Here is a 20810-nt window from a genome sequence, read left to right on the forward strand (position 1 = left end):
TAGCCTAAAGGGATAGGAAATTGTATTTACAAAATATATGCAAAGAGAGATGGCTGCAGGCTAGATGGCAAAACAACACGATCGCTACTTTGATGGTCGTACTCACCGTCTTTCTGGCGGATTCTTCCACACTCGGCAGGATGCGTGCTTCAAAGCGCGGGAATAGCGCGTAACAGTATTTCTTAAAACTAAAACGAAGCTATTTGAAATCAGCTCGGACACAATGCTTAGTGGGCGCATATAAATTTATTGACCATCCAAGTCCGTTGATCTCGTTGGTGTTCATCCATTGGGCTTTCACGTGTATTTAAGTTCACTGGTACCTGCGTAGATTCATGAAAAGCTGTAATTGTACTGCAAACACAACTACACATCATACTCGTTGTCGACATAACACAGTGTAATGAACCATGCGAGAAGGAAACGCTTGTTTGCAGACTTACCTAAACAGAAATTATTAAATCACCTTTTTAATGTTATTTCAAACGTTCTAAAATTTTCGTCGCCAGTTTTCCATATTAATTGAGTGCCATATTAGCCAGGTTAGAAAGACGTAGTAATGCGCTAGAGGTAAGGGAGCTGAGGTTTTCATAAGTTAAGGTCACAAAAACCAACACACAATGACCAGACGGTAAGCGAAGCAGGAATCACTTGTTTATTTAAGAGAATTGTTGCAATTATAGCTACGGGAAGATGAAAGTGGATATTGGGAGTTTGAGACGGTGCTGCCTCTGAAGACCTTAGTTGCTGATGTGGAACATTCTTTTGGGCAAAAATATCACGTTTTGTTGCGAAATGGTACTCTATACCCGCTGCCAAGGCCGTGGGAGGGCGTGCTCGTTAATACTCCCAGCGTTAACTCTAGTACACACACATTAGAACGCAAGAAGGTGGAAGGGAAGACAGTGCCGTGGTAGCTCAACTAAGAGCCTCGGACGCCTAATGCTAATGCGCGGGTTCCTATTCCACGTGCGGCATGTTGCTTTTTTGTCCACTTTAATTTTTACCTATTTGTAACTTATACGTTTCACTTTCTCAAATATGTAGTTGGCCGTATGTTTTCTTAATTGTTGTCATTTTCTGCCAGCTTTACGTGAGGATAAAGTACTAGAAACCTGTAAGATACGGCGGAACAGAGACACCAAATTTGAACAATCGGTGTGTTTAAATCAATATGAAGTGTAGCTATAACATTGACCTACTTCCTATAATGTACAACAGAGTGTACAGTTGAAAGCCTACAAGCGCTGGAAGAAAATGATCCAATATGCAGCAAAGAAATATACCACACATGATGCGGTACCATTCCAGAAATCATAAATTGAAGAATAAACTGGAGGGCTAAGCACAATTCATCCAATAAACACACAATATACAAATAAAAGAAAAATTTGGAGGCCAAGCTATTAAAGATATGAATCTTTGCAATACATTTACATTAAGCCGAACACTTTCCCGACATGAGCACCCTCTAATGGCGACCTGAGGGTGTACGCATGCCCCTTGCAGGCTGACGAAATTTCGTCTGAGGCTTCTTACAGTACCTGCACATGTACATTCTAATAATGCTCTAGAATTAGCCTACAAATGAAGTTTTAAGGCCAGGATTTCATCCCTAGGCAGACACCAGGTGTGGCGCTGCTCGTAGCAGATGTTGCCATTTATTTTCAGACTTTTCCTTGTAATTGGTTTTTTTTTATGGATACAAACTTAAAAATGTTTCCATTAGGCATACCTTGACATCATTCGATGATGCTCGTTTTGATTTATTTCAATATTATAGCCACTCAAACTCTCGCAACCTTAATAAGCGAAACATATGAAAAATAATTTCATTTCAACCATAAAACACTTATGGCTTCTAAACATAACTCAGGATGATACAGAACCATTAGACATTTATAGTTTTAGCAATACTAATTATTAGCACTTCATGTACTCGCACTCCAGATTATAGGTATAGTGAAACAGTTGCTTATTAGGTTAAAAGCAGTCTATTATGATGCGAAACATCGCCATGAGCTGTACATTCATCCCAACGCAGTGCGACTGAAGTAATCACTGTTAAGAAAAGCTGAGAAATGTCAATTTAATTCATAAAGAACAATTCTATTGTTGTTCACTTGAACCACTTCAACTACGCAGTTTACAGCCACTAATAAAATGATGAATAAACTATGCAAAATAACACGAGCATTGCTATAGCCTGCATAACCAGGAGGCTTGGAAAGCATAAACAGCAGCTATGCTCACAATGACACCGGGGTCAAATATGGTTCTCTAATACTGTTGCTATCGAGTCAACGATCTCAACAGATGGTCAAAGTAATTTATTGTTAATTTCAACTGTTTGTACGTAGTCATATATTTCAGTGTGGTGCATCACGCTAGCAATCCCGTTCCCTTCACTACGCGGTAAAGTATAATGAGAAAGATCATAGGAGACTCAAGTTCTCACAAGTGGCAATACAACATAATGAGTGGCGTTACTATAGTGCTTGCCGTGAAATGCCGATGGTTTAGATTTGATTCAACTTTTTTCACTGTGTTATCTGTGGTCGTTTGCAGCTATAAGTACGTTGAAAATCTCGAAACTACTTAAGCGCGTAAACGCTCAAGGACTCATCCGTCCAAGGGCTTCCCTTTGTAAGGAGGATCAGAAGAACGTTTGACTACAGGGAGATCTTGCACTTCAGCGGCTTGTCGGCAATTTTTCCCACATACGCATATATTTTTAACGAGTCTGATGTAAATCAAGCCGCCAAGCTAAACGTGGCCTAAGCACGTCACGTGGCACTCACGCTGCCAAGGGGGGGGGGGGCAAAAAACAAGACTGGACGTGTACTCACATGCACGCCCGAAGGGACCCGGCTTGCAGGTCTCGTTTGGTTCGCAGTAGTAGTGCTGCGAGCAACAGACAAATTCAGTTAGTTATTTGTTTACCTGCATTTCCTTTTTGTTAACCGTATCTGATATTTTAATAAGGTTTATGATCTGCAGTGTGACATGCAAGCAATCAATAACACAAATGAAGCACATTCATCCATGAAAGTATCATGGCTCTCCTCTATGTTTAACGGCCCGCCAGGTACATATCACGCTTTATTAAATTGTGCAACCTATGACAAGCCAACATGGTTCAATAAAACATGTTTTGCGTAATACTCAGAACACAGCTCCTTTTAGTGGAGAATTAAACAGTGTCACAGACAGAATGCTGCAAACAATAGATTCCTTCAAGCTGTCCTGGCTTTTCGAGAACGATGCCGATCGGAAACCCTCACATGACAACATTCCCTTGCATATAACAGTAATCCAGTGTCAGTTGCTTCACTGCGAGAAACTCTGACTCAAACATATAACAATGTAACTGTCGGTTCAATTGCGCGCTAATATTGGACATTGCTTTAGCAGAGATTCCAGGTTTTACAGAAGGGTTGGAAACCCATGGATGGACGGTCAGCGGCATGCCTTGCAATGTAGGAGGCCGTGCTTCGGTGTCAATTTGGTCAGGTTTCTGCTACATTTAATGTATCATTGTGATGAATCGTTAATACGCTGTCCTCAAAGTCTCTCGGTTTTCTTTTTCTTTTATTTCCTTTTACTAAAAGCAGAAGCTCTTAAAGCGAAACAAGTGGAAGATACCACACAAATATGTGACCTAACACTTTCTTGCATAGAGTTTCTCATTCCCTCTTTTGTTTGCGTGCATTCTAATCACGTTTAGTACGCACTATGCAAGACAACATAAAATTTCTGATATCCATGATGTTTTACCTAATGCCACATTTTTATGCAATGCCGCTAGAGCACTGAATGTAAAAATGCATCGAGTCAACCACTTCTTGTTGCAATTTTTTTTTCAGTGGCGTCAGGTGTTTCCTTATATGATTCTTTGGCTGGGAGGAAACAAACAACCTCTTGAGCCGTGCGATTGCTTGACAAGCCCGATTAAATAATGCACTCGATGCGGCGATATCACATATGGGAGCGTGCATCGTTTTCTTTACACGGAGCATTCCTCCGTCTAATTTTACATAGTTTCTGCAATGCTGTTTCGAACCAATGGAGCTGAGCTGTATTCCAGTCCTTGAAACAAAAAATGCGAGGGCACCTAAGTACTTATGTGTCCTGAATGCGAAAGTATTATTGTCCAATTCAACGCCGCTGAGCTGTCCTTCGACTTAGTGAGCTCGCTGAGACGCTTGGTCAACACCTCCTGTACTGCGTTGCATAGATCCGGTGCAACACTGTAAAGTGCAGCGTTGCACCTGATATATACCTGATATAACGCACCTGTAAGTGCAACGTTGCAGTGACTGCACTTTGCAACGCGGACAGTGCAGTCACCAAAATTTAGCCCTCCGCGCGTCGAATCGCCTGTCCGGTGGGCTCAATTAATTATTGGTTTCGAGTGGTTCCAACCAAGAAATAGGTGTGTTTTTCCGGCGTTAACGAACTCATCTCCTTCTACAGTGGTAGGCGACGACGAGGATGCCGACGCGCAACTTTTAAGCTGTGCTGGTTGAGGTGGGGGAGGGTGTGTTAAATTATTTTAGCTACTTAAGCCCGGTAGGCTGGACGCGGTCTGAGATAGTTATGTGATTACACCTTGAATATAACCTGACGGCATGTTTTTTTTGACACTGTATAAGGTGTCGTTTTTTTTTTTCGTTAGTCTGGGTTGTAACTATCTTGCTTTCTTCGAAGAAAATTTTGTGGTGCGTCGATTTTTAGTGTTCGCATAATGGTAGGGGGTGTTTCGCTGTCTGGAGAACATTCTCTCATCGTTTTTGTGTTGCTGATGTGGGGGAGGGGTTGACGTAGGTTGGGGCAGGGTCTGTTGGATTCTTCTTGGCAACGTAATGGTGTATAAACTGACGACCAGTTTCCTTTGGAACAACAGATAATGCTTTTGGTGTTTTGTATGCACCATTACTCAAACACAAGTCGATTTTGTTAGTTGGTCTCGGTTTTGGGAATTTTGGTTTCTTCGAAGTCGGTTTTATGGTCCGCATCTTCTGACAGTTCCGCTGAGGGGTTTCGCTGCGTGGAGAACGTTCTCACGTCCCTCTTGTGCTGTCTAATTCTATCGGTCAAGTTTCTCGTTTCGCCAATATATGCTTTGACAGTCGGGACATTTGACCGTATAGAAGACTTATTTTTTGGTTGGAGCCACTTGAAACTCATAACCCTTTTTCTGCGTGATAACAAATAAGTTAATACGTAAAACCGAAACATATGTTGGGCACTCACAAGTCCCTGTAGGTACACAAACTTCTGATTGAAATGGTGCATTTGAGTCATCGGAATACCTCATTATCTTTATTTGTTTAATCAAACAATTGCGTGTTTCCTCTGTTAAAGAAAATGTAGACAACCTGCAAATATTTCTACATCTGTCACTGCCATTTTTACCGCTACAAACATCTCACATAATTTTCGTCCTCATGACCTGGCAGCGTAGACGTCTTACTGTGCATCGCCCTAAACATGTGTTTGCATTTCGGCACAATGGCAAGCTGTGTAGTTTTCAAACACAAAAATCGCACAAGAGGGACGGTGTAACCTTCCATGTAGGTAAACAATGCACTTGTTTGCATGTTGCATTGCATGATATCAGGCATCGTATTATAGCATCGTCATCAGCTGTACAGGATTTATTCGCACCGTTGGACTTGAGTAAAGCTATGCTTCACATCTACAGCTCCAACATGTTCGTTGCATCTGCATATTTCTTTTTTTTCCCGGTGCAAGCTTTGTTCGTTCCTTCAGAATCACAGCCACTTCACTAAGTCCTGCAACTATCTTCATTTGTACCATTGCTAACTGTTTGCAACACAGTGATATTGGTTAGTCATTGGTTTCCGTTATGGTGTGCTAAAGGACCCTCAAGGACAGAACGCTACACCCGTTTTAAGAAACGTGAACACAAGTATTCTTAAGGCTTCTGCCAGCTTACGGGCTCCTTCGAGTAGAGTAAGCGCTCACCAATGTTCTTCGGCATCAGAACTCGACGACTATTTGATTGCTGTAACGCTATTCCCGTTTATTAGCAGATTGCAAACAAGAGAAATTTTCTACTGCTTTTCTTTTTCAGAGCAAGCAGTACTGTACTGCGAGGAACGTGATTACTTTAGCTCACAGAAGTGCAGTTCGTGTATTTTCTTTTCTAGCCCCTGCTAACGCGTCGAAGTGTATTATCCTTCTAGGGCCTCTGATGTTCACTGTAGATTTGTCCGCAGGTTTCGTGCGTCTGCTAAACGTCCATTCTGGCTGCAGAGAACAACTTGTGCTTTCCATAGCGCTTTTGTCACCACCAAAACCACCAAACACCAAAGAAAAAGCTTGCTTTTCTCACCAAACAAAAAGGTTTGCGGGCACATACAAGTAACTTTCATCACCACTTTCATGTAAATCACCTGTACTGCCACTGGTATTTTGGCACAAACTGATTCTTAACACGACATTCTACTTACCCCACATTTCTGGCCCCGTGAGCCGGACCTTGATGGTTTAGCCGGCGATCCCTCGGTCAGCATCACTGCGGGATGACTTGACAATGAAGTTTTCAATAGTGCTGAGCCCAAGAATGCTAACAGAATCTTATATCATATGAAAACGGCCAAGTGAAAATGGGTTTATAAATAATGCAGCTCGCATATTGACCTACTGACTGTTGCCTTAGTCTTAGCTTTATGTCGGTTGCCTTATTTTATGGAAACGAAGGCTATACATAAACCTCCGCCACGCAGTCTGCTAGCAGTCAGAGGACATCGTCCGGTATTTGCAGTTTTATTTCAAATAAGCTTTAATTTTCCTAAAACATTCAGTAAATCAGTTTATTGTTATCCGAGTTCTGTGCTCGTCTTATTTCTAGGGAAACGTTCATACATATGCATGAAGGAATGCCGTCTATAGACGCCGACTAATTAACTTTAAGGCCAATGCCAAATAAAAGCCGACTTCAGCTAACATATTACTGTGTTTTAGATTGGGAGGCATAACTTTTAAGGTACTTTCCCTCCCATCCCCTTGCAGAGCTTCAAAAAACTTCGCCGCCTCAGAACCTACCTGCTGAGATAAGAAGGACGGCCAGTATCAGCACCGTTGTCTTCATCGTGGTGTTCTCAGAGCTTGTAGGCGAGCGGCGATATAAGACTAATCCAAGTGTGGTGGTCGGTACTCCAGTAAAAGATGTTCGCGTTACGTCTTCTCCTGAATATATAGGGTCTCTCCTGAAGAACGAAAACATTCTCGCATCGCTGCAGGCTACTTCCAGAATGTATAAGTACCACTTTTCATGAAGTCTTTTTCCTTTAACTTGTTTACGAAGGCTAAGTGATATGAAACGTAACTCGTCTTAAGCGCCGGCTCTCTGAGGCTCACTTCGCTGAGGCGGAGAAAGTAAGAATAAGTTATGAATCGCGTTGAGCCAATTTTTGCGTTAGGGGCAGTTATTAGTTTGGCACGTTTCCAACAAGGCAACATTAACGTCCTGCGGCCTTGTGCTGCTTGCTGCGGGCGTACTTAGTGATGAAATAAGCTTGCCGTCGAGTGCAAGGGAAACTGCAATGATTATTTTGTCTCACTATTACACGAATATTTTGATTTATCGAATAATTGTGATCGATGTCGTAAAACAGCGACCTTCAAGATTAGTTGTGTACGAAAATTTGTTTATACCCTTGTTGCCGAGCATTACACGCAGCGTGGTATGGTAGGTCAAGTTTTCCGGCAAACACTAAACATTTTCAACCCCTTTGGGCGCATAAAAGGGGGTTTGATTGTTGCCCAGAAGTAACACCCTCACACTCAAATGCTTACTCAATATTGTAATCTCCTCTGAATCAAATATAAAATTGAAGCGAAAGTAGTGTAATCCCTTCGCCATGGATATAGCAGCCATAAAGTGTGGGATGTTAAGGAGTAGAGCCGCGTACATCTCTCAGCGAGACATACTTCATCAGCCTAACCGTAACAGCCACGGTGGCATAGCGACTATGTTGTGCACTGCTAATCTCGAGGTCGCGGGATCAAATCCCGGCCGCGGGGGCTACATTTTGATGGATACTTTGAATGATGTCATTGAATAGTATGTAATCATACTGTAAATGTTCCCAACTTTTTCTTATCAGCTTTTCATAATACCGTATCAGAGCCCGCAGACAGAACATAAAGAACTAGTGAACTGTGAAGTGCGCAGCAACACAATGATGATTTATGCAAAGTCGTCTAAAAGCGTTGACACGTTTGCTGTAACATGCACAAGAATTCACAACTAAAGAACAAAAAAAAACTGTTGAAGTAAACGGTGCAGTATACAGCAAAGAACTAAATCACAAATTGGGTAGAAGCTTTGAAACATTCGTACAATGAAACACTTGAGGGCGCCTATGGACAATACATGAAATAAACGCAAAAGTAAATATAAAAACCAGTGATCAAATGTAATAAAATGAGCGAAGATATTCATAGATGTTTACAACTCCATGCCAAGGAACAACCGCCTGGTCTAAACATTCTGCAGTTTTCCGTCACAACAACACGATGTTCTTGCGAGGCACACAGTGGTAGGGCACACCAGATTATTTATACCACCTGGTGTTCCTTACCGCTCGCCTAATGCACTGTACAAGTGTGGTTTTGAATTCCATCTTATTCACTGGAATGCGGCGACCGCTGTCGGAATCGAACCCGCGACCTTGAACTCACCAACGTAACGCAATAGCCGCTGTTCTATCTGGGCCGATAGTATCTTACTCGGCTAAACATATTTTTGGTCGTTTAGCACTGAGAGTAGTGCAAAATAATTTACTTCATGCCGCATGCTACTAAGCCTTAAACTTAATAATAAGCAATGCATCACAAATGTTTCAGTGATACAGCGCACCATACTTAAAAGCTTGACATCTGGAATCCGTTCCTTTTGTGATTACGGCAACTGGCCCCAAGCGATTTAACGATTCGGGTAGCATTCCCCGGAAAAAATTCAGATTTCCGTGCCTTGATAGCAGGCAGTGACATTTCGCGACAGAAACGTGTCTAAGAGAGGTTCATCGTTGGCCTATGTTCAGGCTCCAGTCACACCAGGTGGGACATGATTGTGATCGACTAAGCGAAGCCCCTACGTAGTGCAACCACGCTACAGTTCTTATTATTATTATTATTGTAATTATTCGAATAAGGGTCCTGAATAGCCAACTGCTATCTCTCAGGTATTACACCAAACAAAAGGGTATACGGCCGCAGCCGAAATTGGGACATTACCGTACTTATGTTTTAATTTGACTTTGGGCTACCCGACATATGCTTTGTACCAGCCCCCTCTTTCATTTCACTCGTCAGCATCTGGCAAAACGGCGATAGTGTTGAAATAAGACATGGTCTTTGAATTGAATTGGACAAACTTTAATAAAAGTCTTGCAGGACGCAAGTCAGCTTGCAGTGGGCGTCTCCCGCGCAGGAACCGACAGGGAGTACCTGGCGGCCACTGCGCGAGCCTGCTGGACGGCCCATTGTTGGTCTTGTAGGAGCGGGCTTCGTATGGTCTTCCCCCACTTGTCGGAGGGTGAGCCGGGCGGAGCGTTTCTGCACTTACAGAGCACGTGTGTGGGTGTCGCCGTGACCCCGCCTGAGGGACACGCATTGTCGGGGTAGACGTCCGGGTAGATGATGTGTAAGGTGGCGGGGTTTATAGGTATGTATATCTGTAACAAGGAAGGAAGGAAAAAGTGGAGAAGGAAAGGCAGGGAGGTTAACGAGTTTAGCTTAACCGGTTTCCTATCCTGCACATGGGAGCTGGATGGGGGAGATGAGAGATGGGGAGAAGAGATAGAGAGAGCACATAACACGGCAGACACATCGTTAGTTATAGTCTGTAACTTGCGCGGTACGTGACATCACTGTCACTGCCGCTTGTCCAAGCCCGTCTCCTTCATAAACCGAAGTAATCCCTTCGTCGCCTTCAGCTGCGATGTCTTCTGTCGGCGGTGTGTGAAAATAGGTGCAACTGACAATGGTCTATTGTCAAGGTGCGCTATAATGGACGCCAGAGACTATCTCTGAATATTATATTCAGGACAGTCGCACAGAATGTGTTCCAGCGTCTCCTCGCAAAGACAGGCATTGCACAGAGCGTTGTCTGCCATTCCAATGCGAAACGAGTAAGATTTCATGAAGGCCACCCCTAGCCGTAAGCGATAAAGCAGGGTGGCCTCACTTCGGCGGAGTCCAGTTGATATATAGAGATGCATCAGAGGGGCAGGTCGTATTGACGATTGCTCCGGTTAGTCTGGCTGCTTGGTGTGCACCGTAGAGAGAGCGTGATCTCCCGTGCAAGCACTCGAAGTCTGCTGGGTGCGTCGGACCGTGAAAGTGGTATGGCCTCTTCCTGTGTGTCTTCAAGAGCTGCCCGAGCGGCTTTATCGGCGTCTTCATTTCCTATGACGCCGCAGTGAGTTGGCAGTCACTGAAACGTCAAGTGATTTCCTTTCTCATATGATGTATAGAGTAGGCATCTAATATCGAACACGAGCATGCAGAGCTGATAGCACAGATTGTAGGACTGCCTTTGAGTCACTGAAAATTGACCATTGTGGAGGTGGTTCCCGATTGACGAAACAAAGTGCAGCGCGAAGAGCAGCTAGTTCCGCAGATGTCGATGTTGTTGGCTGGTCAGTCCTAAAGCTGATGGTAATAGCTCTTGCTGGGAACACCACAGCACCGGATGAACAGTGGATGTTTGTGGAACCATCAGTATAAATATGTACGCTGTCCGCGTACCTCTCGTGCAGAAGAAGCTGAGACAGTTCAGCACAGACGACGACAGCTCAGACTTTAACAAGCGTAACGTTAGCGCCTACGGCCTGTTTAGTTTGGGTTGTGTGGGCGGAAAGAGACGTCGTCCCAAGTAAAAGTGTTTGGTGATTTCATTGTACGGTAATGTGTCGCCCCTGTTCGTATCCAATTCATCGAGACGCGGGTGCCCGGGGATGACGGCGCGGTCGGTAAGCGCGCGCAGCGTCGTGGGCTGTCTCGTTGAGGTTGGGCGGGGCGCCCGCGACTTGACCCAGGTGGGCGAAAAACCAGATGACGGTGTGCTGTTATAGGGTGCTCGGATCAGCACCGCGGAGGACGCGTAACGCCTGGTCGGTGACGACTCCTCTCTCGAACGCTTTGGCGGCCGGTCTCGAGTCGCTGAATATTGTCTTTCGCTTATCGTCGAGCATTGCCAGACTATGGCCACTTGCTCCGCCACCTCGGGGTCGCGTGTGCGCACAGTGGCGGCGTTTAAAGTCCGTGTCAAGGACGAGACCGCTACCGCTGCGATGGCTCGGTTGCATCGGTAGGCGGCGGCGTCCAAGAAAGCCTCGTCGTCCGCTTTCTTGTTTATGCGTTTGAGGAATGCGGTGGCCCAAGCTAGGCGCCTGCCTCGATTGTGTTCCCGATGTACGTTTCGCGGAAAGGGTGAGATCGTGATCAGGTCGCGGGGAATAGGTGTAAACTCCGGTGGATCCTGGGTGTTCGGTGGGAAATAGCCTAGCTCGCGCAAGATGTGGCGGCCGTTCTTGGTCATCGTCAGTCGTATCATCTGCGTTCTATCGCAGATGATACGTTCTATCGCAATGCCGTCGCATTGGACGCGTGGCCCACCATCGTAACAGCCGATGGTATTGGTATCAGGCGCCCCATGGATACAACCGTCGCCCCGACATGGATCATCGCTGATTTCAGCCCTACCGCGAGCCTCCCCAGACCACCGGCGACGACGCTTCCTCCATGCTGTATTGTCGTTCGCCATCCCTACGTGTTCACCAGTCCCGTCCGCCGTCGTCTCGTCGCCAATCATCTCGCTCGCCCCAATTCCGCCGCCCTACGTCGCTGATTGAACGACTCCCTGGGGAAAAGTAGACGGTGCATTTCCCAGAGGTGATGCTGCATCGACAACTCGCCTGCCAAATCCTCTGACCACACTGCAGACCAGAAGGAACCTGATAGACGTTAAAATTGATGACGCACATGTTCTTGCTCTTGCGGATTCTGGGGCTCAGATATCAGTGATGAATTCGGAGCTCCGTCGCCGCCTTAAGAAGGTCCTAAGAGCACCCACAGTACCGTTCATTCGTGTCGCCGATGGCGGAACGTTTCCCGTGCTAGGGATGTGCTCCGCTCGAATAAGTGTTGCCGACCAATCCGCAAGCGTAGTACTTGCCGTGCTCGAGAAATGGTCCTATGAACTCATCCTCGGTATGGATTTTCTGTCTTCATATTCTGCCCTTATTGACTGTGGAACTGGCTTGCTTCAGCTAGACCTACCGTGCTACCATGATACTCCTACTGCACGCCAGCCGCGCTTGTGCTCAATGGTTTAACTTCGTCTACCTCCTCAAGCCGTTATATATGTGATCTTGCGGTCTTTTTCTCCCATTCCCGATGGCGATTACATGTTGACCCGAATAGTTGACGTCTTATTCACCAAAAACCTCGCTCTTCATCACACCCTTATTAGAGTTAGGGATAATCGAACATCTGTACCCATATTGAACTTTAGCTGGTGCACGCAACTTACCCCAGGTGGCATGACTCTATCCCACACCTCTTCTTTCGGTGAGTGTGCCGTTTCTGTATTCGTCACCGAGGCTTCTTTGTCCTCTACCCCGCACCTCCGCCAAAACGCCATGGGGATGAGATAGCGTAAAGGGATAGAAAATTGTATTTACAAAATATATAAAAACGGAGACGGCTGCAGGCTAGATGGCAGAACAACACGAGCGCTACTATGATTTTCGTATTCACCGTCTTTCTGGTGCATTATTCCATGCTCGGCAGGATGCCTCCTTCAGTGCGCGGGAACAGCGCATAACCATATTTCATAAAACTAAAACCTAGCTATTTGAAATCAGCTCGGACACAGTGCTTAGTGGGCGCATATAAATTTATTGTACATCCAAACAGGTTGATCTCGTGTGTGTTCATCCATTGGGCTTTCAGGTGTATACAAGTTGACTGGTACCTGCGTAGATTCATGAATAGCTGTAATTGTACTGCAAACACAACTATGCATCATACTCGTTGTCGACATAACACAGTGTAATGAACCATGCAAGAAGGAAACGCTTGTTTGCAGACTTACCTAAACAGGAATTATTAAATTACCTTTTTTAAATATACTTCAAACGTTCTAAAATTTTTGTCGCCAGTTTTTCATCATAATTGTGCGCCATAATAGAACAGGCTAGAAAGACGTAATAATGCGCTAGAGGTAAGTGAACGGAGCTTTTCCTAAGTCACAGTCACATAAACCAACACACAATGACGAGACGGTAAGCGAAGCAGGAATGACTTGTTTATTTCAGAGAATTATTGAAATTATAGCTACGGGAAGATTAAAGTGGATGCTGGGAGTTTGAGCCAGTGCCGCCACTGAAGATCTTAGTCGCTAAGTGGAACATCCTTTTGGCTGAAAGGTATCACGTTTTTTGCGAAATGGTATTGTATACTCGCTGCCAAGGCCGTGAGGGAGTGTGCTTGTTAAAACTCCCACCGTACTCTAGTACACACGCATAAGAACGCAAGAAAGTGGACGGGAAGACAGTGCCGTGCTAGCTCAATTAAGAGCCTCGGACGCCTAATGCTAATACGCGGGTTCCTATTCCACGTGCGGCATGTTCTTTTTTGTCCCCTTTAATTTTTACTTATTTGTAACTTATACGTTTCACTTATTCAAACATGTAATTGGCCGTATGCTTTCTTTCTTGTCATTTTATGCGAGCTTTAAGTGAGAATAAAGTACTAGTAACGTGTAAGATACAGCGGAACAGAGACACCAAATTTGAGCAGTCGGTGTGTTTAAATCAAAGTGAAGTGTGGCTTTAACATTGACCCGCTTGCTACAACGTACAGAGTGTACAGTTGTACAGAGTGTACAATGACTACAATGTATAACGTTGTACTGAGTGTACAACGTAACAGAGTGTACAGTTGAAATTCAACAAGCGCTGGAAGAAAATGATTCAGTATACAGCAAAGAAATATACCACACATGATGCGGAACCATTGCAGAAATCATAAATTGAAGAAGCTGGAGGTCTAAGCACGATTTATTCAATAAACACACTATATGCAAATAAAAAAATATTTGGAGGCCAAACTATTAAAGATATTAATCTTTGCAATACATTTACATTAAACCTAACACTTTCCCGACATGAGTACCCTCTAATGGCGCTATGAGGGTGTACGCATGCTCTTTGCAGGCTGACGAAATTTCGATTGAGGCTTCTTACAGTACCTGCGCATGTATATTCTAATAATGCTTTAAAATTATCCTACAAATAAAGTTTCAGGGCGAGGATTTCATGACCATGCAGACGGCAGGTGTGGCGCTGCTCGTAATAGATGTTGCCAGTTATTTTTCAGACTTTTCCTTGTAATTGCTTTTTTTACGAAATACAAACTAAAAATGCCTCCATTAGGCATACCTTGACATCATTCGATGATGCTCCTTTTGATTTATTTCCATATCATAGCCGCTCAAGCTCTCGCAACCTTAATAAGCCAAGCATATGGAAAATAATTTCATTTCAATCATAAAACACTTATGGCTTCTAAACATAACTCAGGATGATGCAGAAACGTTAGACATTTTAAATTATGGAGTTTTACGTGCCAAAACCACTTTCTGATTATGAGGCACGCCGTAGTGGGGGACTCCGGAAATGTCGACCACCTGGGGTTCTTTAACGTGCACCTAAACTAAGTACACGGGTGTTATCGCATTTCGCCCCCATCGAAATGCGGCCGCCGTGGCCGGGATTCGATCGCGCGACCTCGTGCTCAGCAGCCCAACACCATAGCCACTGAGCAACCACGGCGGGTAAGATTAGACATTTATTGTTTTAGCAAAACTAATTATCAGCACTTGATGTACTCGCACTGCAGATCGTAGTTATAGTGAAACATTCGCTTATTAGGTTAAAAGCAATGTATTATGATGCCAAATATCGCTGTGAGCTGTACATTCATCCCAACGCACTGTGATTCTTTTGAAGTAATCACTGTTAAGAAAAGCTGAGAAATCTCAATTTAATTCATACAGAACAATTCTATTGTTGTTCACTTCAACCACTTCAACTACGCATATTTTTCTGAGTTTACAGCCACTAATAGAATGATGAATAAACTATGTAAAATAACACGAACATTGCTATAGTCTGCATTAACCAGAGGCTTGGAAAGCATAAACAGTAGCTAACGCCACAATGGCACCGGGGTCAAATATGGTTCTTTAATACTGTTGCTATCGAGTCAACGATCTCAACAGATGGTCAAAGTAATTGATCCTTAATTTCATTTGTTTCTACGTAGTCATATATTTCAGTGTGGTGCATCATGCTAGCAATCCCGTTAACTTCACTCTACGGTAAACTATAATGAGGAAGAACATAGGAGACTCAAGTTCTCACAAGTGGCAATACAACATAATGAGTGGCGTCGCTATAGTGCTTGCCGTGGTATGCCGATGCTCTTGATTTGATTCAATTTTTTCACTGTTGTATCTGTGGCGGTTCGCAGCTATAGGCTCGTTGAAAATTTCGAAACTACTTAAGTGCGGTAAAGTTTAAGGACTCATCCGTCCATGGGCAGATTTGTAAGGAGGATCAGAACGTCTGCGTACAGGGAGATCTTGCACTTCAACGGCTTGTCGGCAATTTCTCCCACATAAGCATATATTTTTAACGAGTCTGATCTAAATCGTGCCACTTAGGTAGACGTTGCCTAAGCACGTCACGTGACACTCACGCTGCCAAGGGGGGCGGGGCAAAAAGAAGACTGGACGAAGTACTCACATGCAGGCCCAAAAGGACCCCTCCCGCAGGTCTCGTTTGGTTCGCAGTAGTAGTGCTGCGAGCAACAGACAAATTCAGTTAGTTATTTGTTTACCTAGTATTTCCTCTTTCTTAACCGTATATGATATTTTAATAAAGTTTATGATCAACAGTGTGACATGCAAGCAATCAATAACACAACAGAAGCACATTCATCTATGACAGTATCATGGCTCTCCTCTATGTTTAATGGCCCGCCAGGTACTTAATACGCTTGATTAAATTGTGCAACCCGTGGAAAGCCACCATGGTTCAATAAAACATGTTTTGTGTAATACTCAAAACAGAGCTCCTTTTAGTGGAGAATTAATCAGTGTGACAGACAGGATGCTACAAACAATAGATTCCTTCAAGGTGTCCTGGCTCTTCGAGAATGATGCCGATCGGAAACCATCACATGAGAACATTCCCTTGCATATAACAGTAATCCAGTGTCAGTTTCTTCACTGGGTAATACTAAGAGAAACTCTGACTGAAACATATAACTATGTAACTGTCGGTTTAATTGCACGCTAATATTGGCCATGGCTTTAGCAGAGATCCCAGGTTTTACAGAAGGGTTGGAAACTCATGGATGGACGGTCAGTGGCATGCCTTGCAATGTAGAAGGCCGTGCTTCGATGTCAATTTGTTCAGGTTTCTGCTACATTTAACGTATCATTGTGATGAATCCTTAATACGCTCTCCTCAAACAAAGTCTCTTGGTTTTGTTTATCTTTTATTTCCTTTTGCTAAAAGCAGAGGCTCTTAAAGCGAAACAAGTGGAAGATACCACACAAATATGTGACCTATAACTTTCTTGCATACAGTTTCTCATTCCCTCTTTTGTCTGCATGCATTCTAATCACGTTTAGTACGCACTTTGCCAGACAGCATAAAATTTCTGATATCCATGATGTTTTACCTGATGCCACATTTTTATGCAATGCCGCTAGAGCACTGAATGTAAAAATGCACCGAGTCAACCACTTCTTGCAATTTCTTTTTCAGCGGCGTCAGGTGTTTCCTGATATGATTCTTTGGCTGGGAGGAAACAAACAAACTCTTCAGCCGTGCCATCGCTTGACAAGTCTGATTCAATAATGCACTCGATACGGCGACATCATATATGGCAGCCTGCATCGTTTTTTTATGCGGAGCATTCCTCCGTCTAATTTTACGTAGTTTCTGCAATGCTGTTTTGAACCAATGGAACTGAGCTGTAGCCAAGTCCTTGAAACAAAAAATGCGAGGACACCTAAGCACTTATGTCTCCTAAATGCGAAAGCATTATTGTCCAATTCAACGCCGCTGAGCTGTCCTTCGACCTAGTGAGCCCGCTTAGACGCTTGGTCAACACCTGCTGTATTTCGTTGCATACATCCGGTGCAACGCTGTAAAGTGCAGCGTTGCACCTGATATATACCTGATATAATGCACCTGTAAGTGCAGCGTTGCAGTCACTGCACTTTCCAACGCGGACAGTGCAGTCACCAAAATCTACCCCTCCGCGCGTCGAATTGCCTGTCCGGTGGGCTCAATTAATTATTGCTTTCAAGTGGCTCCAACCAAGAAATGTGTATATTTAGGCGTTTCTGGAACGAATTCATCTTCTTCCTCAGTGGTAGGCGACGACGAGGATGTCGACGCGCAACTATTAAGCTGTCCTGGTTGAGGTGGGGGAGGGTGTGTTGAATTCTTTTTAGCTACTTAAGCCCGTTAGGCTGGGCGAGGTCCGAGATAGTAATGTGATTACACCTTGAATATAACCTGACGGCAGGTTTTCTTTGGCACTGTATAAGCTGACGTTTTATTTTTGTTAGTCTGGGTTGTAAGTATTTTGGTTTCTTCGAAGAAAATTTTGTGGTCGGCGTCTATTTTCAGTGTTCGCATAAGTGTATGGGGGTTTCGCTATCTGGAGAACATTCTCTCATGGTTTTTGTGTTGCTGATGTGGGGGAGGGGTTGACGTAGGTTGGGGGAAATATGTTGGATTCTTCTTGGCAACGTAATGGTATTGAACTGACGACCTGTTTCCTTTGGAACAGCAGATAATGTTTCTGGTGTTTTGTATGCACCATTACTCAAACATAAGTCGATTTTGTTAGTTGGTCTTGTTTGGGGAATTTCGGTTTCTTCGAAGTCGGTTTTATGTTCCGCATCTTCTGACAGTTCCGCTGAGGTGTTTCGCTGCATGGAGAACGTTCTCATATCCCCCTTGTGTTGTCTTATTCTTTCGGTCAAGTTTCTCGTTTCGCCAATGTATGCTTTGACAGTCGGAACATTTGACCGTATAGAAGACTTATTTTTTGGTTGGAGCCACTTGAATCTCATAACTCCTTTTCTGCGTGATAACAAGTAAGTTAATACATAAAACCGAAACATATGTTGAGCACTCACAAGTCCCTGTAGGGTACACAAACTTCTGATTGAAATTGTACATTTGAGTCAGCGGATTACTTCATTACCTTTATTTGTTTAATCAAACAATTCTGTGTTTCCGCTGTTAAAGAAAAGGTAGACAATCTGCAAATATTTCTACATCTGTCACTGCCATTTTTACCTCTACAAACATCTCACATAATTTTCGTCCTCATGACCTGGCGGCGTAGACGTCTTACTGTGTATCGCCCTAAACATGTGTTTGCATTTTGGCACAGTTGCAAGCTGTGTAGTTTTCAAACATAAAAATCGCACGAGAGGGACGGTGTAACCTTCCATGTAGGTAAACAATGCACTTGTTTGCATGTTGCATTGCATGATATCAGGCATCGTATTATAGCATCGTCATCAGCTGTACAGGATTTATTCGCACCTTTGGACTTGAGTAAAGCTATGCTTCATATCTATAGCTCCAACATGTTCGTTGCATCAGCATATTTCTTTTTTTTCCCGGTGCAAGCTTTGTTCGTTGCTGCAGAATCACAGCCACTTCACTAAGTCCTGCAACCGTCTTCATTTGTACCATTGCTATCTGTTGGCAACACAGCGATATTGGTTAGTCATTGGTTTCCGTTATAGTGTGCTAAAGGACCCTCAAGGACAGGAAGCTGCACCCGTTTTAGGAATAATGAACACAAGTATTCTTAAGGCTTCTGCCAGCTTACGAGCTCCTTCGAGTAGAGTAAGCGCTCACCAATATTCTTCGGCATCAGAACTCGACGACTGTTTCCTTGCTGTAACACTATTCCCGTTTATTAGCACATTGCAAACAGAAGAAATTTTCTACTGCTTTTCTTTTCCAGAGCAAGCAGTGCTCTACTGCGAGGAACGTGAATACTTTCGCTCACAGAAGTGCAGCTCGTGTATTTTATTTTCTAGCCTGTGCTAACGCGTCGAAGTGTGTTATCCTACTAGGGCCTCTGATGTTCACAGTAGGTTTGTCCGCAGATTTCGTGCATCTGCTAAACGTCCATTCTGGCTGCAGAGAACAATTTGTGCTTTCCACAGCACTTTTCTCACTAAACAATAAGCTTTGCGGGCACACACAAGTAACTTTCATCACCACTTTCATATAAATCACCCCTACGGTCACTGGTATTTTGGCACAAAATGATTCTTAACAAGACATTCTACTTACCCCACATTTCTTGCCTTGCGAACCCCCCTGTGAGCCGGATCTTGATGGTTTAGCCGGCGACCCCTCGGTCAGCATCACTGCGGGATGACTTGACAATGAAGTTTTCCATAGTGCTGAGCCCAAGAATGCTAACAGAATCTTATATCATATGAAAACGGCCAAGTGAAAATGGGTTTATAAATAATGCAGCTCGCATACTGATTTACTGACTGTTGCCTTAGTCTTAGCTGTATGTCGGTTGCCTTATTTTATGGATACGACTACTATGCATAAACCTCCGCAGCGCACTCTGCTAGCAGTCAGCGGACATCATGCAGTATTCGCAGTTTAGTTTCAAATATGCTTTAATTTTCCCAAAGCGTTCAGTACATAAGTTCATTGCTATCAAAATTCTGTACTCTTCTCGTTTCTAGGGGAACGTTCATACACATGCATGAAGGAATACCGTCTATAATCGCTGACATATGAACTTCAAGGCCAATGCCAAATAGAAGCGAACTTCAGCTAACATAATACGGTATATTAGATAGAGGCATAACTTTTAAGGTACGTGTCAACCCATCCCCTAGGAGAGCTTTGAAAACTTCGTCGCCTCGGAACCTACCTGCTGAGATAAGAAGGACGGCCAGTATCAGCACCGTTGTCTTCATCGTGGTGTTCTCAGAGCTTGTAGGAGAGCGGCAATACAAGACTAATCCAAGTGTGGTGGTCGGTACTCCAGTAAAAGATGTTCGCGTTACGTCCTCTCCTGCTTATATACGTACCTTAGAGGAAGAAAGCAGTCTCACATCGCTGCAGGCTACTTCAAGAAAATATAGGTACCACTTTTTATGGGATCTTTATAATTATCCTTGTTTACGAAAGCTGAGGGACCTGAAACGTAACTCGGCTTAAGCGCCTGCTCTCTGAGGCTGGCTTTGCTGAGGCGGAGAAAGTAAGAATAAATGATGAATGGTGGTGAGGCAATTTTAGCGATGGGGGCAGAGATTGGTTTGGCACGTTTTCTACAAGGCAACATAAACGTCCTGCGGCCTTGTGTTGCTTGCTGTTGGCGTACTTAGCGATGAAGTAAGCTTGCCGTCAGGTGCAAGGAAAACTACAATAATTAGTTTGTGTCACTATTACACGAATATTTTGATTCATCGAATAATTGCGATCGATGGCGTAAAACAGTGACCTTCAAGGTTTGTTTGTATAAAAATTTGTGTATCCTTGTTGCCGAGCATTACACGCAGCGTGGTATGGTCAGTCAAGTTTTCCGGCAAACACTAAACATGTCCAATCCCTTATGGGCGCATAAAAGGTGGCTTGACTGTTCCCCAGAAATAACACTTGCCCCTCAAAAGCTTACTCAGTATTGTA

General features: G+C 43.9%; 2 long non-coding RNA genes across 2 annotated transcripts; both read right to left on the reverse strand.

The window, feature by feature from the left end:
• Positions 1–227: 227 nt before the first annotated feature.
• Positions 228–7211, reverse strand: LOC126522618 (uncharacterized). Its single transcript, XR_008610559.2, has 4 exons — positions 7075–7211; positions 6480–6544; positions 2850–2904; positions 228–323 (listed from the first exon to the last, which is right to left on the reverse strand). It is a non-coding gene; the product is annotated as an uncharacterized lncRNA (long non-coding RNA).
• A 5708-nt stretch (positions 7212–12919) lies between these two features.
• Positions 12920–20185, reverse strand: LOC129382483 (uncharacterized). The gene is made up of 4 exons (XR_008610558.2): positions 20053–20185; positions 19449–19525; positions 15852–15906; positions 12920–13015 (listed from the first exon to the last, which is right to left on the reverse strand). It is a non-coding gene; the product is annotated as an uncharacterized lncRNA (long non-coding RNA).
• Between the last annotated feature and the right edge of the window lie 625 nt (positions 20186–20810).

Source organism: Dermacentor andersoni, chromosome 6, assembly GCF_023375885.2.
Source record: "Dermacentor andersoni chromosome 6, qqDerAnde1_hic_scaffold, whole genome shotgun sequence".
In the NCBI taxonomy this organism is placed as follows: domain Eukaryota; kingdom Metazoa; phylum Arthropoda; class Arachnida; order Ixodida; family Ixodidae; genus Dermacentor; species Dermacentor andersoni.